Source organism: Asparagus officinalis, chromosome 10 (assembly GCF_001876935.1).
Source record: "Asparagus officinalis chromosome 10, Aspof.V1, whole genome shotgun sequence".
Taxonomy (NCBI): domain Eukaryota; kingdom Viridiplantae; phylum Streptophyta; class Magnoliopsida; order Asparagales; family Asparagaceae; genus Asparagus; species Asparagus officinalis.
In genome coordinates this window covers 28,209,132-28,226,410 of record NC_033803.1, presented here as the reverse complement: position 1 = coordinate 28,226,410, position 17,279 = coordinate 28,209,132, and positions in this window count along the sequence as shown.

Genomic DNA, 17,279 nt, shown 5'->3' with positions numbered 1-17,279 from the left:
ACTTTAAAGAGTTGTGTACATGTAAGAGAAATTTGTCTTTTTCAGAGTTTCTTTATCTATCTAGTTCCTTTGCTATTTTAGTTACATGCTCTATGTAGTAGTTCTTTTGGTAATATATCTGTATACAGGATGATCCAGAGGCGTGAATGTAACCGTATGGTTGCATTGCCGACCGAGTCACGCTCCAAATTATCACGTTTTGGACCCGGGGCGTGACATAGTATTGAGGAACAGTTTATACTCTTGTACTCTTTGGAGTATTGAGGAACAGTTTATACTCTTGTACTCTTTGGAGTATTGAGGAACAGTTTATACTCTTGTACTCTTTGGAGTATTGAGGAACAGTTTATACTCTTGTACTCTTTGGAGTATTGAGGAACAGTTTATACTCTTGTACTCTTTGGAGTATTGAGGAACAGTTTATACTCTTGTACTCTTTGGAGTATTGAGGAACAGTTTATACTCTTGTACTCTTTGGAGTATTGAGGAACAGTTTATACTCTTGTACTCTTTGGAGTATTGAGGAACAGTTTATACTCTTGTACTCTTTGGAGTATTGAGGAACAGTTTATACTCTTGTACTCTTTGGAGTATTGAGGAACAGTTTATACTCTTGTACTCTTTGGAGTATTGAGGAACAGTTTATACTCTTGTACTCTTTGGAGTATTGAGGAACAGTTTATACTCTTGTACTCTTTGGAGTATTGAGGAACAGTTTATACTCTTGTACTCTTTGGAGTATTGAGGAACAGTTTATACTCTTGTACTCTTTGGAGTATTGAGGAACAGTTTATACTCTTGTACTCTTTGGAGTATTGAGGAACAGTTTATACTCTTGTACTCTTTGGAGTATTGAGGAACAGTTTATACTCTTGTACTCTTTGGAGTATTGAGGAACAGTTTATACTCTTGTACTCTTTGGAGTATTGAGGAACAGTTTATACTCTTGTACTCTTTGGAGTATTGAGGAACAGTTTATACTCTTGTACTCTTTGGAGTATTGAGGAACAGTTTATACTCTTGTACTCTTTGGAGTATTGAGGAACAGTTTATACTCTTGTACTCTTTGGAGTATTGAGGAACAGTTTATACTCTTGTACTCTTTGGAGTATTGAGGAACAGTTTATACTCTTGTACTCTTTGGAGTATTGAGGAACAGTTTATACTCTTGTACTCTTTGGAGTATTGAGGAACAGTTTATACTCTTGTACTCTTTGGAGTATTGAGGAACAGTTTATACTCTTGTACTCTTTGGAGTATTGAGGAACAGTTTATACTCTTGTACTCTTTGGAGTATTGAGGAACAGTTTATACTCTTGTACTCTTTGGAGTATTGAGGAACAGTTTATACTCTTGTACTCTTTGGAGTATTGAGGAACAGTTTATACTCTTGTACTCTTTGGAGTATTGAGGAACAGTTTATACTCTTGTACTCTTTGGAGTATTGAGGAACAGTTTATACTCTTGTACTCTTTGGAGTATTGAGGAACAGTTTATACTCTTGTACTCTTTGGAGTATTGAGGAACAGTTTATACTCTTGTACTCTTTGGAGTATTGAGGAACAGTTTATACTCTTGTACTCTTTGGAGTATTGAGGAACAGTTTATACTCTTGTACTCTTTGGAGTATTGAGGAACAGTTTATACTCTTGTACTCTTTGGAGTATTGAGGAACAGTTTATACTCTTGTACTCTTTGGAGTATTGAGGAACAGTTTATACTCTTGTACTCTTTGGAGTATTGAGGAACAGTTTATACTCTTGTACTCTTTGGAGTATTGAGGAACAGTTTATACTCTTGTACTCTTTGGAGTATTGAGGAACAGTTTATACTCTTGTACTCTTTGGAGTATTGAGGAACAGTTTATACTCTTGTACTCTTTGGAGTATTGAGGAACAGTTTATACTCTTGTACTCTTTGGAGTATTGAGGAACAGTTTATACTCTTGTACTCTTTGGAGTATTGAGGAACAGTTTATACTCTTGTACTCTTTGGAGTATTGAGGAACAGTTTATACTCTTGTACTCTTTGGAGTATTGAGGAACAGTTTATACTCTTGTACTCTTTGGAGTATTGAGGAACAGTTTATACTCTTGTACTCTTTGGAGTATTGAGGAACAGTTTATACTCTTGTACTCTTTGGAGTATTGAGGAACAGTTTATACTCTTGTACTCTTTGGAGTATTGAGGAACAGTTTATACTCTTGTACTCTTTGGAGTATTGAGGAACAGTTTATACTCTTGTACTCTTTGGAGTATTGAGGAACAGTTTATACTCTTGTACTCTTTGGAGTATTGAGGAACAGTTTATACTCTTGTACTCTTTGGAGTATTGAGGAACAGTTTATACTCTTGTACTCTTTGGAGTATTGAGGAACAGTTTATACTCTTGTACTCTTTGGAGTATTGAGGAACAGTTTATACTCTTGTACTCTTTGGAGTATTGAGGAACAGTTTATACTCTTGTACTCTTTGGAGTATTGAGGAACAGTTTATACTCTTGTACTCTTTGGAGTATTGAGGAACAGTTTATACTCTTGTACTCTTTGGAGTATTGAGGAACAGTTTATACTCTTGTACTCTTTGGAGTATTGAGGAACAGTTTATACTCTTGTACTCTTTGGAGTATTGAGGAACAGTTTATACTCTTGTACTCTTTGGAGTATTGAGGAACAGTTTATACTCTTGTACTCTTTGGAGTATTGAGGAACAGTTTATACTCTTGTACTCTTTGGAGTATTGAGGAACAGTTTATACTCTTGTACTCTTTGGAGTATTGAGGAACAGTTTATACTCTTGTACTCTTTGGAGTATTGAGGAACAGTTTATACTCTTGTACTCTTTGGAGTATTGAGGAACAGTTTATACTCTTGTACTCTTTGGAGTATTGAGGAACAGTTTATACTCTTGTACTCTTTGGAGTATTGAGGAACAGTTTATACTCTTGTACTCTTTGGAGTATTGAGGAACAGTTTATACTCTTGTACTCTTTGGAGTATTGAGGAACAGTTTATACTCTTGTACTCTTTGGAGTATTGAGGAACAGTTTATACTCTTGTACTCTTTGGAGTATTGAGGAACAGTTTATACTCTTGTACTCTTTGGAGTATTGAGGAACAGTTTATACTCTTGTACTCTTTGGAGTATTGAGGAACAGTTTATACTCTTGTACTCTTTGGAGTATTGAGGAACAGTTTATACTCTTGTACTCTTTGGAGTATTGAGGAACAGTTTATACTCTTGTACTCTTTGGAGTATTGAGGAACAGTTTATACTCTTGTACTCTTTGGAGTATTGAGGAACAGTTTATACTCTTGTACTCTTTGGAGTATTGAGGAACAGTTTATACTCTTGTACTCTTTGGAGTATTGAGGAACAGTTTATACTCTTGTACTCTTTGGAGTATTGAGGAACAGTTTATACTCTTGTACTCTTTGGAGTATTGAGGAACAGTTTATACTCTTGTACTCTTTGGAGTATTGAGGAACAGTTTATACTCTTGTACTCTTTGGAGTATTGAGGAACAGTTTATACTCTTGTACTCTTTGGAGTATTGAGGAACAGTTTATACTCTTGTACTCTTTGGAGTATTGAGGAACAGTTTATACTCTTGTACTCTTTGGAGTATTGAGGAACAGTTTATACTCTTGTACTCTTTGGAGTATTGAGGAACAGTTTATACTCTTGTACTCTTTGGAGTATTGAGGAACAGTTTATACTCTTGTACTCTTTGGAGTATTGAGGAACAGTTTATACTCTTGTACTCTTTGGAGTATTGAGGAACAGTTTATACTCTTGTACTCTTTGGAGTATTGAGGAACAGTTTATACTCTTGTACTCTTTGGAGTATTGAGGAACAGTTTATACTCTTGTACTCTTTGGAGTATTGAGGAACAGTTTATACTCTTGTACTCTTTGGAGTATTGAGGAACAGTTTATACTCTTGTACTCTTTGGAGTTTTGCCGTTTTCAATCGGCTTACCCTAGCGTTATAACGCCGGCTTCAACCAAGGTCTGGATGCTATTCTTGAGAGCAAAGCATTCCTTGGTGGGGTGGAGGATCCTTCTGTGGTACTCGCAGTACGTTGGATCCGCAGAATCGCCATCTTCCTCTTGATGCGTGATGGGCGGGAGTTTGATTTTGTTGTTTTCGAGAAGGGTCTCGAAGATAGCTGGAACGTCTTCGTCTTTGAACGAGTACTCGTTTTGGAGCTCCTCGTCCGAATTCTCCTGTTGTTCCCAGGACTGCTGTTGTGACGTTTGATTATCGTCAATAACCGTTGCAGGTGCGTCCCCTTCATCATGAGGTACGAGATCCGAATCCAGAGGATTAACCATCGGTTGGTTTCTCTCGACCTTCCGCCTTCTGATGAAGCGTTCAGCCTGTTCTCCTCGAGCCTTCAACTCTTTCCAGGTATTGAGCGGCTCTATTCCCATCACGTCCAAGATGTTAATGGACAAGTTGTTCTGACAAGTCTGCAAGAGGAATTCCTCCGTGACGGGATCCCTGCAGTTCATTGCCTGATTGCGGAAGCGTTTGATGAAGGTATCCACCGACTCTCCGCCTTTTTGTTTCTCGTCGAAGAGTGTCCTGATCGACACCTCGGTGTCATCATCGAAGAAATGGGCGAGAAACATGCTTTCCAAGTTCTCCCAGCTGTTGATGCTTCCGGGCTTCAGACGGCGGTACCAATCGAAGGCAGGCCCCCTGGGCGAGCCCTTCCCGTTGAACGGCGTGAAGTTGATTAGGTTGAACTTCGCCGGATACGGGATCGAATCCCACTTTCTCGGGTAAGGACACGGAATGCCGGTCCTCTTCACCTCTCGAGTAGATATCAGGGCTTCGATTTTTCTTTCGAGCTCCTTCATCTTTTCGGCCTGATCTACATCCTGTTTTGGACAATTGTCGGTTGAATTTTGCCGGATACGGGATCGAATCCCACTCTTTCGGGTAAGGACACGGAATGCCGTTCTTCTTCACTTCCCGAACAGACATCAGGGCGTCGATTTTTCTTTCGAGCTCCTTCATCTTTTCGGCCTGATCTCTATCCTGTTTTGGACAATTGTCGAGAGGAATGATACGGCCACCCCCAGTGTTGTCATTACTGGTGGGTCCACCCCCAGTGTTGTTATTTTTAGTGGGGCCACCCCCAGTATTCTTGGGCGGTGCGTCGGCCATGACGATTTCAACCACCTCCGGATTGCTGCCAACTGCGGCGTTCTGGATGCGATGGCTGGATTCCACTAGCTGATTTGACAAAGCTCGGATTCGTTGGTCGTGCATTTGTCTCATCTCTTGCATAGCCATTTCCATTTCGAACTTGACGATTTCCTTCTGCTTAGCCAGGGCCTCTTCAATGATTTTGGCTATCTGTTCGGTGTTGGCCATGCACACCTCTCGAGCTTGCCCTATGCTAGACGTTGTATCGTCGGAGGCGAGCGCGGAATGAGAATCTGAGAACTCATCATCGGAATGGACTCCTTCATGGACTCCATAGTCATTGTTATATCCGACGGCTTCTAGCTGAAGCTGAGCTACTCCCGCATTGATTCCGAAGTCCTATCCGCTCATGTAACTCGTCGATTCACTTCAGTCGTTCGTCGACGTCGATTAGGCTCATGTGGATTGGATGGTGACGTTCATCGTCGCTTGTTAACACTGAACCGGTTGTGGAGAACTATAGGCAATTTTTGATGCCTACAATGTTGATGGTAACTTCTAGGAGTTCATCACCTCGAGCAGCCGATCCTCTTTGGTGGGAAGGCCTTGATTTGGGGTTCGTGATTCCATCGGAGATTCTCTCGGATATCGAGACCCTCTGTGAAGCGGTCTTGGGGCAGCTACATGCTGATAATACTGCCCTGATAAATTTGGTACACGGACAGTGAGAATCCGCTTCCCGGGTGTTTCTCTTTCGAGATTCATCCACACCCCCAGCCTGATAGTACAACTCATCGACGTTGCCGTCGGAGTAACCTATCGGCTGCTCACATGGGTTCTCAGGTATAACGCGTTCGTTTGTTTGACGCGTCTTCTTCTGAGTAAACATTGCCTTGCTGGCCTCTGCAAGAGTCGCACGTTTGGAATCACTCCTTTGTGAGGGTGAAACCTTGACGGGCTCTTGGTCTTTTGCACACACCGCCGAGCTGGCCGTTGTAGGAATCCGTTTGTTAGGAGGTCGCGTACGACCCCCAGTCCGGGTATGGGCTTGCGGCTCGTTTGATGATCTCGAGCTCTCCTTATCAAGCGCTTTTCCTCGATCCTCGGGTAGAGCACCGATACGATCCTTCGGAGGATTCTTGAACTTGGGGAAATCCGCGTTGCGGTGGGGCTTTACCGAAGGTTCGGGATCTGAAATTGACGAAGATTGGAGAGCAATATTACCTGCTTTTACCTTAGGCGTTGTTTTGGCCTTCGGTATCCAAACTCGTTCGGATCTCGGCGATCTCTTAACGGCCTCTCCCTTTAGCATTTCTCGTGCTTTTTGGACCAGGGCTCGGGCATGCGCACGCAAGGCGCGGCGCTTCTGGATTCGCTCCTCGAGAGTAGAACGGGTTCTTTTGACATGAACCCATTTGTTTGTTTCTGCTTCGGAGGAGGGGCTGGTTGTTTGCCGTGGTTGCTCCTGGCGTTGCCTGGATTTTAGATCCACGTTATAGCGGATCCCATCCATTGGCTCCAAAGCCTCGGCCAGCTGACGAGCAAGACGTTGACGTCGTCTTTGTCGTGTTCTCTTTGATATTGCGGGAGCGTCTTCAGAAGCCATCTCTTCGGCGGAAGAGGAGTCCGGATCTGCGATCTTGACTACGTTGGTCGACGCGGGGACGTCACGTGGTGCAAAGCTGATGAGCAAGACGTTGACGTCGTCTTTGTCGTGTTCTCTTTGACACTGCGGGAGCGTCTTCAGAAACCATTTCTTCGGCGGAAGAGGAGTCCGGATCTGCGATCTTGACTACGTTGGTCGACGCGGGGACGTCACGTGGTGCAAGTTCAGAGGCGGCAACGGGGTCTTGGATTTTCGAACCGAAGGACCTGCAAACATTTATGAGAGAGGTTACCTTTCTGTACCCGTTTGGAGAGGCGGATCTGGAGGAGGAGGAAGAGAGGCCTTCTTTGAACTGTTGTTGATCGAGCTCGTGTTCTTCATTCACCCCGATCTTGAATGCTGGTTGCGTCACGACGGCGTCGGTTGCGATGCCGTTGGCTCCCTTCATTGCTGCATTCATTACAACTTCGATCGTTACAATGAAATAAAAAGATAGTCTTTTTATAAGACCGGTACACAATGAAAACAAAATAAATGCAACTCCTTTCAAACAAACGCAAGAGCTGTTTGTCATCTCTTGCTTGCGTGGGTCTTTGGCCTGTGACGGGGACGTTGATATCCGTGGACCACCGGGGCAATCAGATCTGTTCCGAGAAAATCGGGCAGAGCTTCGTCTATCCGCGGAGGGATATAGAAGCAGAACTTCGTCGATCCGCGTGAGATCTAGAAGCTATAAGCGTATACCTCGGCTAAAGCGAGGTATTAGCTCTTCGCTAAAACGAGGTAATAGCTCTTCTTAGTATTAACGCTAAGGCTAATACTAAGGCTCGGACGGGTGATGAAGGCTCTGATCAAGGCCTCTCCTCCTCTTGTTGAAGCACACGGGCACTCTTCGCTGCAGCAGGGCTTCGCCAAGCTCTCCAAAAATCCTCCCCAAATCAAGGCACCAAGGGGGTCTATTTATAGGCAAAGGGAGTAGGTAAGGGGGTCTAGAGGACCACCAGGGGGCGTGGACACCCCCTGGTGTCTCGGCCAGGGCGAGACACCCCTGGGGGGTCTCGGCCCGGAAATCGTGCTATGTCTACATGCATAATACACAGCGGAAGACATGTATGTACAAAAATCAGGCCGAGACACCCTTGGGGTGTCTCGGCCCTAGGGTGTCTCGGCCAAGGCCGAGACACCCCTGGGGTGTCTTGGTTTTGCCAAGACACCCCTCGGGTGTTTCGAGCTTGCCGAGACTCCTTTTGAGGTGTTTTGTTGTTTCCCCTGTAGATTCTTCGTCCGTACTCGGATTTGAGTGATTCCGGGTGCGTTGGATGCTTGACGAAGAATTCGATCCGCTCTGGTGATTGGATTATCTTTAGAGTGGTCGAGGCATGAAGGGCGTTGTCCTTTTTGTGAACAGTGCCGGGCTTCCCGATTGGTCCGGGTCTTCGTGATTCTGAAGTCCTATCCGCTCATGTAACTCGTCGATTCACTTCAGTCGTTCGTCGACGTCGATTAGGCTCATGTGGATTGGATGGTGACGTTCATCGTCGCTCGTTAACACTGAACCGAACTATAGGCAGTTTTCGATGCCTACACCGTCAATGGTAGGAAATAGTTTAGACTCATATACCTATTGGAGTATCAGGGAGCAGTTTAACCTCTTATACCGGTCGGAGGAATGAGAAACAGTTTATACTCGTATACTCTTCGGAGTGTTGAGAAGCAGTTTATACTCGTATACTCGTCGGAGTTATACCGTTTTCAATTGGCTTACCCTAGCGTTATAACGCCGGCTTCAACCAAGGTCTGAATGCTATTCTTTAAAGTAAAGCAAGCCTTGGTGGGATGGTGGATCATCCTGTGGTACGCGCAGTACTTCGGATCTGCAGGATCGTCAGCTCCCTCCTGATTCATGATGGGTGGCAGCTTGATCTTGTTGTTTTCAAGAAGGGTCTCGAAGATAGCTGGAACGTCTTCGTCTTTGAACGAGTACTCGTTTTGGAGCCTCTCGTCCGAATTCTCCTGCTGTTCCCAGGACTGTTGTTGTGACGTTTGATTATCGTCAATCACCGTTGCAGGTGCGTCCCCTTCATCATGAGGTACGAGATCCGAATCCAGGGGGTTGACCATCAGTTGGCTCCTCTCGGCTTTCTTCCTTTTAAGGAATCGTTCGGCCTGTTCTCCTCGAGCCTTCAAATCCTTCCAGGTATTGAGCGGCTCTATTCCCATCACGTCCAAGATATTAATGGACAAGTTGTTCTGACACGTCTGCAAGATGAATTCCTTCGTGACGGGATCTTTGCAGTTCATTGCCTGATTGCGGAAGCGCTTGATGAAGGTATCCATCGACTCTCCGCCTTTTTGTTTCTCGTCGAAGAGTGTCCTGATCGACACCTCGGTGTCATCATCGAAGAAATGGGTGAGAAACATGCTTTCCAAGTCCTCCCAGCTGTTGATGCTTCCGGGCTTGAGACGGCGGTACCAATCGAAGGTGGGCCTGCGAAGGGTGCCAACGAATGACCGAACCATCAAAGGCTCGTTGCCAGAGATCACTCCCAAGTGGGACTTGAAATAAATCAGATGCTGAGTGGGCGAACCCTTCCCGTTGAACGGCGTGAAGTTGATTAGGTTGAACTTCGCTGGATACGGGATCGAGTCCCACTCTTTCGGGTAAGGGCACGGAATGCCGGTCTTCTTCACTTCCCGAGCAGACATCAGGGCTTCAATTTTTCTTTCGAGCTCCTTCATCTTTTTGGCCTCATCCATATCCTGTTTTGGACGATTTCCAAGAGGAATAAGACGACCACCCCCAGTGTTGTCATCACCGGAGGGTCTACCCCCAGCGTTGTTATTTTTAGTGGGGCTACCCCCAGTACTTTTGGGCGGTGCGTTGGCCATGATGATTTCATCCACTTCCGGATCGCTGTCAACTGCGGCGTTCTGGGTGCGACAGCTGGATTCAACTAGCTGATTTGACAAAGCTCGGATTTGTTGGTCGTGCATTTGCCTCATCTCCTACATAGCCATTCCCATTTCGATCTTGAAGATTTCCTTCTGCTTAGCCAGGGCCTCTTCAATGATTTTGGCTATCTGATCTGTGTTGACCATGAGCACTTCTCGAGCTTGCCCTATGCTAGACGTTGTATCGTCAGAGGCGAGCGCAGAATAAGAATCTGAGGATTCATCATCGGAATGGACTCCTTCATGGATCCCACGGTAATTGTTATATCCGACGGCTTCTAGCTAAAGCTGAGTTATTCTCGAATGGACTCTGCTTCCTAGAGATAAATTAGGGTAGGAACCACCTGAAACAATCAGAGATTTTCCCTTGTTGACCATGTTGATGGTAACTTCTGGGAATTCATCATCTCGAGCAAGCGATCCTCTTTGGTGGAAATGCCCTGATTTGGGCTTCATCGTTCCGTCGGAGATTCCCTCGAACATCGAGACCCTCTGTGGAGCGGTCTTGGGGCAGCTACACGTTGATAATACTGCCCTGATAAATTTGGTACACGGACAGTGAGAGTCCGCTTCCAGGGTACATCTCTTTTGAGATTCATTCGCACCCCCAGCCTGATAGTACAACTCATCGACGTTGCGGTCGGAGTAACCTATTGGCTGCTCACATGGGTTCTCAGGTATAACGCGTTCGTCTGTCCGACACGTTTTCTTCTGAGTAATCGTTGCCTTGTTGGCTTTTACAGGAGTCTCACGTTTGGGATCACACCTTTGTGAGGGTGAAACCTTAACGGGCTCCTGATTTTTTGTGTGCATCGCCAAGCGGGTCGTCGCAGCATTCGATTTGTTAGGAGGTTGTGTACGACCCCCAGTCTGGATGTTGGCTCGAAGCTCCTTCAACGATCCCCAGCTTTCCTTGACAAGTACTTTTCCTCGATTCTCGGGTAGAGCACCGATACGGTTGTTCAGAGGATTCCTAAACTTGGGGACATCCACGCTGCGGTGGGGATTTACCGGAGGTTCAGGATCTGAAATTGACGAAGGTTGGAGAGCAACATTACCTGCTTTTACCTTAGGCGTTGATTTGGCCTTTGGCACCCAAACTTGTTCGGATCTCAGCGATCTCTTAACTGCCTCCTCCTTTTGCATCTCTCGTGCTTTTAGCACAAGGGTCCGGGCACGCGCACGCAAGGTGCGGCGCTTCTGGATTCGCTCCTCGAGAGTAGAACGGGTTCTTTTGACATGAACCCATTTGTTCGTTTCCGCTTTGGAGGAGGGGCTGGTCGTTTGCCATTGTTGCTTTTGGCGATGTCTGGACTTGAGATCTTCATTGTAGCGAATCCCATCCATCGGCTCCAAAGCTTTGGCCAGCTGACGAGCAAGGCGTTGACGCCGTCTTTGACGTGCTCTCTTTGACAATGTTGGAGCGTCTTCAGAAGCCACCTCTTCGGCAGGGGAGGAGCCCGGATCTGCGGTCTCGACCACGTTGGACGACGCGGGGACGTCACGTGGTGCAAGTGCAGCGGCGGCAACGAGATCTTGGATCCTTGAGCCGAAGGCCCTGCAAACATTTGTGGAAGAGTTTACCTTTCTGCGCCTGTTCGTAGAGGCGGATCTGGAGGAGGAGGGAGAGAGGTCTTCTTTGAACCGTTGCCAATCGAACTCGCATCCGATCTCTTCATTCACCCCGATCTTGAATGCCGGTTGCGTCACGACGGCGTCGGTAGCGATGCCGTTGGCTCCCACTGTTGTCGCCAGCTTGTTTGCGGAAAAAGTTGCTGTATTCATTGCTGCATTCATTACAACTTCAATCGTTACAATGAAACAAAAAGATAGCCTTTTTATAAGACTCTTACACAATGAAAACAAAAGAAATACAACTCGGAACGGGTGATGAAGGCTCTGACGTAGACCTCTCCTCTCCTTGTTGAAGCGCACGATCACTCTTCACTGCAGCAGGGCTCCGCCAAGGGTCTCCAAAAAATCCTCCTCAAGAAAGCAAGGCCCTAGGGGGCTATTTATAGGTGTGTAGAGGGGTCTAGGGGTGGTAAAAAGGTGAGGACACCCCTTGGGGTGTCTCGGCCAGGCCGAGACACCCTTGGGGTGTCTCACCCCTCGGGTGTTTCGAGCTTGCCGAGACACCCCCGGGTGCCCCAGTTTAGTCCGAGGTTCTTCCGGGTGTGTTTGCCGTTGATTCGTCGTCCCAACTCGGATTTAATTGATTTCGGATGTGTTGGAATTCTGACGAAGAGCTCTGTCAGCCCCCATGGTTGAATTATCAGCGGGACACGAAGGGCGCTGCTTCTTTTGCAGTGGTCGCGGGGTTCCCGATCAATCCGTATCCCCGTTGTTCTGAAGTTCTGTCGGTTCGCATAGCTCATTGATTTGCTTCAGGCGTTTACCGACGTCAATTGGACTCTTGCGAACCGGGTAGTGACGTTCATCATCATTCGTTAACACTGAGCTGTTTGCGGGGACCTATCGGCAATTTTTTATGCCTACAGCTGTTGGTGGGCGGGGTCATCAGGCGAGTTTCTGTTTCTTAGGCAATTTTCACTGCCTACAAGACCCCCTTCAAAGTTTTCAGACCTAAATCAAGTTGAATGTGGTCTAGAACACTTTGAATGAAAAGGCTTACTGTTCATTGGTAGGGGTGAATTTGAGCCCCCTTGGTTGAGTTGAGCTCTCACGCGAGCTCGACAAAGTGTAGGCGAGCTCAAGCCTTCAAGCGATCTCAAGCCGTTGGCAGGTGAGCTCTAAATATGTGAGCTAGTTGGATCATTGCAGGCGAGGTTCAAACTCGAGATGTCGTTAGGCGAGCTTCGTGCTTGAAGGCGAGCTCAAGCTCAAGCCTGTAGGCAACGCTTAAAAATTAGCAAACGGGCCAGTGTTTGCAGACGGGCCACGTGTTCGTAGGTGTGCATTTTGCACATGCCAGCTAAGGCAACGCATGCATGTCAGATCGCATTGATGCAATCTAACGGGGTGGCCTCGTCTTCCCATGCTTGATTCTGAGCCGTGGATTTGGCGGCTCTTTTGATCGCGATCATCGTTTCGGCGAGATATCATGATCGCTAATTGCGAAAGCTTTGATCTCAGTCATTGATTTGAAGGTGAATCGCCTCGTCGGTTGGGTCTCGAATCCAATAACCGTTCAGTCCGAGATTTTCTCACGATCATTTGATTCGAACTGTCGAATGCGAACCATTGCAGGTGATCCGAGCCGTTGATTTTGGTTTGTGATGATAAATCTCAGTCGTCGGAGGATCAGCTATAAATAGGCCTCAAAATTTTTGCTCACTTAAGCTTTTGCAAAGGGAAAATTTCTTCGCTTTCCTCGTCTCAAATCTGAGATGGTGCCCAGGAAGATGCTTGCCTACAAGGGGAAGGAGAAAACTTCCTCTTCCACCACTTCTAGTGCTGTCGCAGTCACTGCCATTGCCCTCTCCCATTTTGGTAGGCTTTGAGAATCGCTTGGACTGGTTGGGGAAGATGAACAGTAGTTGTTCATCGTTGGTGGCGAGTTCTATTATTTAGGTGAGCTTTGCCCTTGTTAGGCGAGCTTTGCTTATCAGCCGAGCTCTGGTATTTAGACGAGCTCAAGCTTTTCTTATCAGGCGAGCTCTGTTTTGGTAAGACGAGCTCAGCCTTTTCAGGCAAGCTTCGTCTGTCATGCGTGTTCAACCTAGTTAGGCGAGCTCAGCCTCACCAGGCAAGCTTCGTCTGTCATGGCACGTCGCCTGTTTCGCAGACTTAATTTTTTTTTAATTCCTTGTTGTGCTTTGTAGCTGCCTTCTTTGACGAGGCCCTCCCGAGGGGTAGGGCCATTGAACTTGCTGGCGGCACTCGTTTCGCGGCCCCTCCCCGGTTTTCTCTCATTGATCCGGTGCCAGTGTTTAATGCTGATAGGACAAGTGAGATGAAGCAAGTGGTGTCTAAGGGACACTATTTAACGCTATGGGAACTATCTACAGATGCGGTGCTCGTGGACTCTCAGCGTCGGGAAATGGGGAAACATAACTTTATGCTTGGCGACGCCGTAGCTGACCCCTCCATCATGTTTCTTAGTGAGAGCATGTGGCTCCGCGAGATAGACGGGGTTCGTTACTTCCTTCCCCGCATGGTGAGGGGGTTCTCATTGGTAGAACTGCGTTCCCTCTCCGTCCCCCGCACCATTAACTGGGAGCTAACTATGTCTCAAGACGGAGTTACTTGCGAACTTTTCTCAGGTTCTTTGGCTGGTTACGGGGTTGACAGCTCTAGTAAGCATGTCATTGCTCAGTACCCAGGCCTCCTACAGAGTGAGCTGCCTGTGGGAGAAACACCTAGGGCGACCGAGACCTTTCGTCGATGTTTCTTCAGAGCTGGGGGTCAGTTCCCCCTAAGGATTTCAGAGCCCCTGGGTGGATTCACTCGTCGATGGGCAATGGCCCATGGTGGTACAGAATCACCGAATACGTGTAAGCGGAGAACTCTAACTTGCATGGGTCAGATCTCTATAGGGCTGTTAGGACCACTCAGCATGGTCTCAAGATCAATGCTCTCCAGCTTCACAGCATTCTGGAACTCTATTGTCCGGACAGCTGCATATTTTCACGCCAAACGGGGAGTTGGGGCTGACGCTTCATGAGATGTATGAAGTGTCTGAACTACTGACGGGGGAGTTCCCATACGAAGAGTACGTCACCAGCCGACAAGAAATTGACCGCCTTTCTGAACAGACCCCTTAGATGGTGGAGACTCTATGGGAGCTTCTCTGCCACTATCACATCTGTTTGGATACCTTCGGATCGGCAGATCACAAGGGTAAGAAGAAAAGGAGGTAGGCATCAGCCATAAGAACTGGGCGGATTACTTGTTCCCTCAAAACAAGGATAAGAGACGGGCCATCCTGCTATTGAAGGAGTGCGATCCAGCGAAGATCGAAAGGAGAATATCCGAGAGCGGCGATTCAACATCTCTTGATCACGACGAAGATGGTTTCAAAGCTGGTATGACCTTTGAGTCATACCATCATCAAGCTGGGTCTGTGATATCGGCAAAAGCTTTGCTCTCTAGCTACTTGATGTTGTGGCTAAAGAGATGCGTAGTTCCCACGCATTCCTTTGAGTCAATGAGGAGGGGGAGAAGAGGTGGCCGTGTCTCGTTAGTTGATGAGGAGGGGGAGAAGAGGTGGCCAAGACCCCGAACCCCCGGGTTCACCTGCCTTACACGTACTTGATGGCCTGGTTTGTTAGATATTGTGAGTGTTTGATGTCTGCACCCTCGGCGTGCCTAGAAGGAGGGTTCATACCCTTTGATCAGCGACTGGAGAGCTTCTCTTGGAAGCTCAAAGACATAGTTGACATGAGGAGGGAGCTATCCTTCTTTGGCAATTATGACTTCTTCCGCTTTTTCCATACTTCTCTGGCGGGAGATATGGTGAGTTGCTTCGGGATGCGCCGGCTACGGATGGGCACACTGCTCTATCTTTGGGCGCTTTCCGATGGATGGTGAACATCCACCCGAGTTATCACATCCTCCGAACGGGTCCAACGTGCTATTTGGTATCCTATATCCCCTGCCGATTTGCCCACCAATTCGGGTATGATCAGTTGTATGTAGGGAATATCAACCCCCGGTTGAGTTTTGAAGGGGGGTTGGTGGATGGCGCGTGCGGGTGGTTTTGGACGCACGCGGGATGCACCGACACGAGGTTCGAGCTACCACGACGGGACCGGATCCTCCGTCCTACGCTTACATATTATAAGTGGTACCGGGGCGTGAGTTCTCCACAACCGGTTCAGTGTTAACGAGCGACGATGAACATCACCATCCGGCCCACATGAGCCTAATCGACGTCGACGAACGACTAAAGTGAATCGACGAGCTACATGAGCGGATAGGACTTCGGAACCACGAAGACCCGGACCCAATCGGGAAGCCCGGCACTGTTCACAAAAAGGACAACGCCCTTCATGCCTCGACCACTCTACAGATAATCCAACCACCAGAGTGGATCAAAATCTTCGTCAAGCATCTAACGCACCCGGAATCACTCAAATCCGAGTACGGACGAAGAATCTACAGGGGAAACAACTGAAATACACCTAAACGGAGTCCCGGCGTGGCGAAACACCCCGGGGGTGTCTAGGAAAAGCCTAGACACCCCAGGGGTGTCTCGGCCTTGGCAACACTGATCGAGCACTTCAACCGAGGAGGAGAGGTCTAAATCAGCCTTCATCACCCGTTCTCATCCTTCCTTAGTATTAGCCTTTAGCGTTAATACTAAGAAGAGCTATTACCTCGCTTTAGCCGAGGTATACGCTTAGAACTTCTAGATCTCACGCGGATCGACGAAGTTCTGTCCGATATTTCTGGATTAGAAGTTTCTAGATCTCACGCGGATCGACGAAACTCTGTCCGATTTATCCGGACCGGATCTGATTGCCCCGGTGGTCCACGGATATCAACATCCCCGTCACAGGCCAAAGACCCACGCAAGCGAGACCGCACCAAAACGGGATCTCGTGTTTATTTTCGATAAAGTTGTAATCTTTGTTTTAGTTGCATTCTTGTTGTAACGTTTGAAGTTGTAACAGATTCAAAAGCAATGAAAACACCGACTTTCACCGAAAACAAGCTGGCGACCACAGTGGGAGCCAACGGCATCGCAACCGACGCCGTCGTGACGCAACCGGCCCTCAAGATCCGGGTGAACGAAGAGGTCGAGTACGAGTTCGACCAGCAGAAGTACGAAGAATACCTCTCTTCCTCCTCCTCCAGATCCGCCTCTCCAAGTAGGCGAAAGAAGGCATCCTCCTCCAGAGTCGTTCGTGGGACCCTCGGCTCAAAGACCCAAGATCCCTTAGCCATCGCTGCACTTGCACCACGTGGCGTCTCCGCGTCGCCCAACGTGGTCAAGATCGCAGATCTGGGCTCCTCCCCTAAGAAGGTGGCTACTGAAGGCGCTCCAGCTGTATCAAAGAGGGCACTCCAAAGGCGGCGTCAACGTCTTCACTCCAGCAGGGCTTCGCCTCCAAAAAATCCAACCTCTGAACAAATGAACCACCTCTCCTATTTATAGCCTCTCTTCACTATGCCCGCGCACAGAACTGGGCCGGCCACCTATAGGTGGCCGGCTCTTGGCCGAGCCACCCATAGGCGTGGTTTTTTTGGCCGAGCCACCTATGGGTGGCTCGGCCTTGGCCGAGCCCCCCTAGGTGTGGTTTCGTCGTTTTGTAGTTGTATCCGATTCCGTGGTTGATTCGGACTCTGATTTGTTGATCTGATCTGGCAGTAGATCCGATTCCTGATTTGGTAGTAAATCTACTTCTGAGTTCGAGTCTGAAACTGACCTTGATTCGATCATGGTTCGTCCGAGTCTGCCCTTGGTTGGATGACTCGTTGACTCTTCAAACCCTTGGCTTGATTCCACGCTCGAATGGATGTATTCCGTTGCTTGCGTGCGATTCGTCAACCTCGTCGCCTCGTTGGTTCGTCGGTTTGTGCCGAGCTATGCTAAGGGACCTATAAGCAATTTTATATGCCTACAGGATCCTTGTCCATACCCAAGAGAATGGT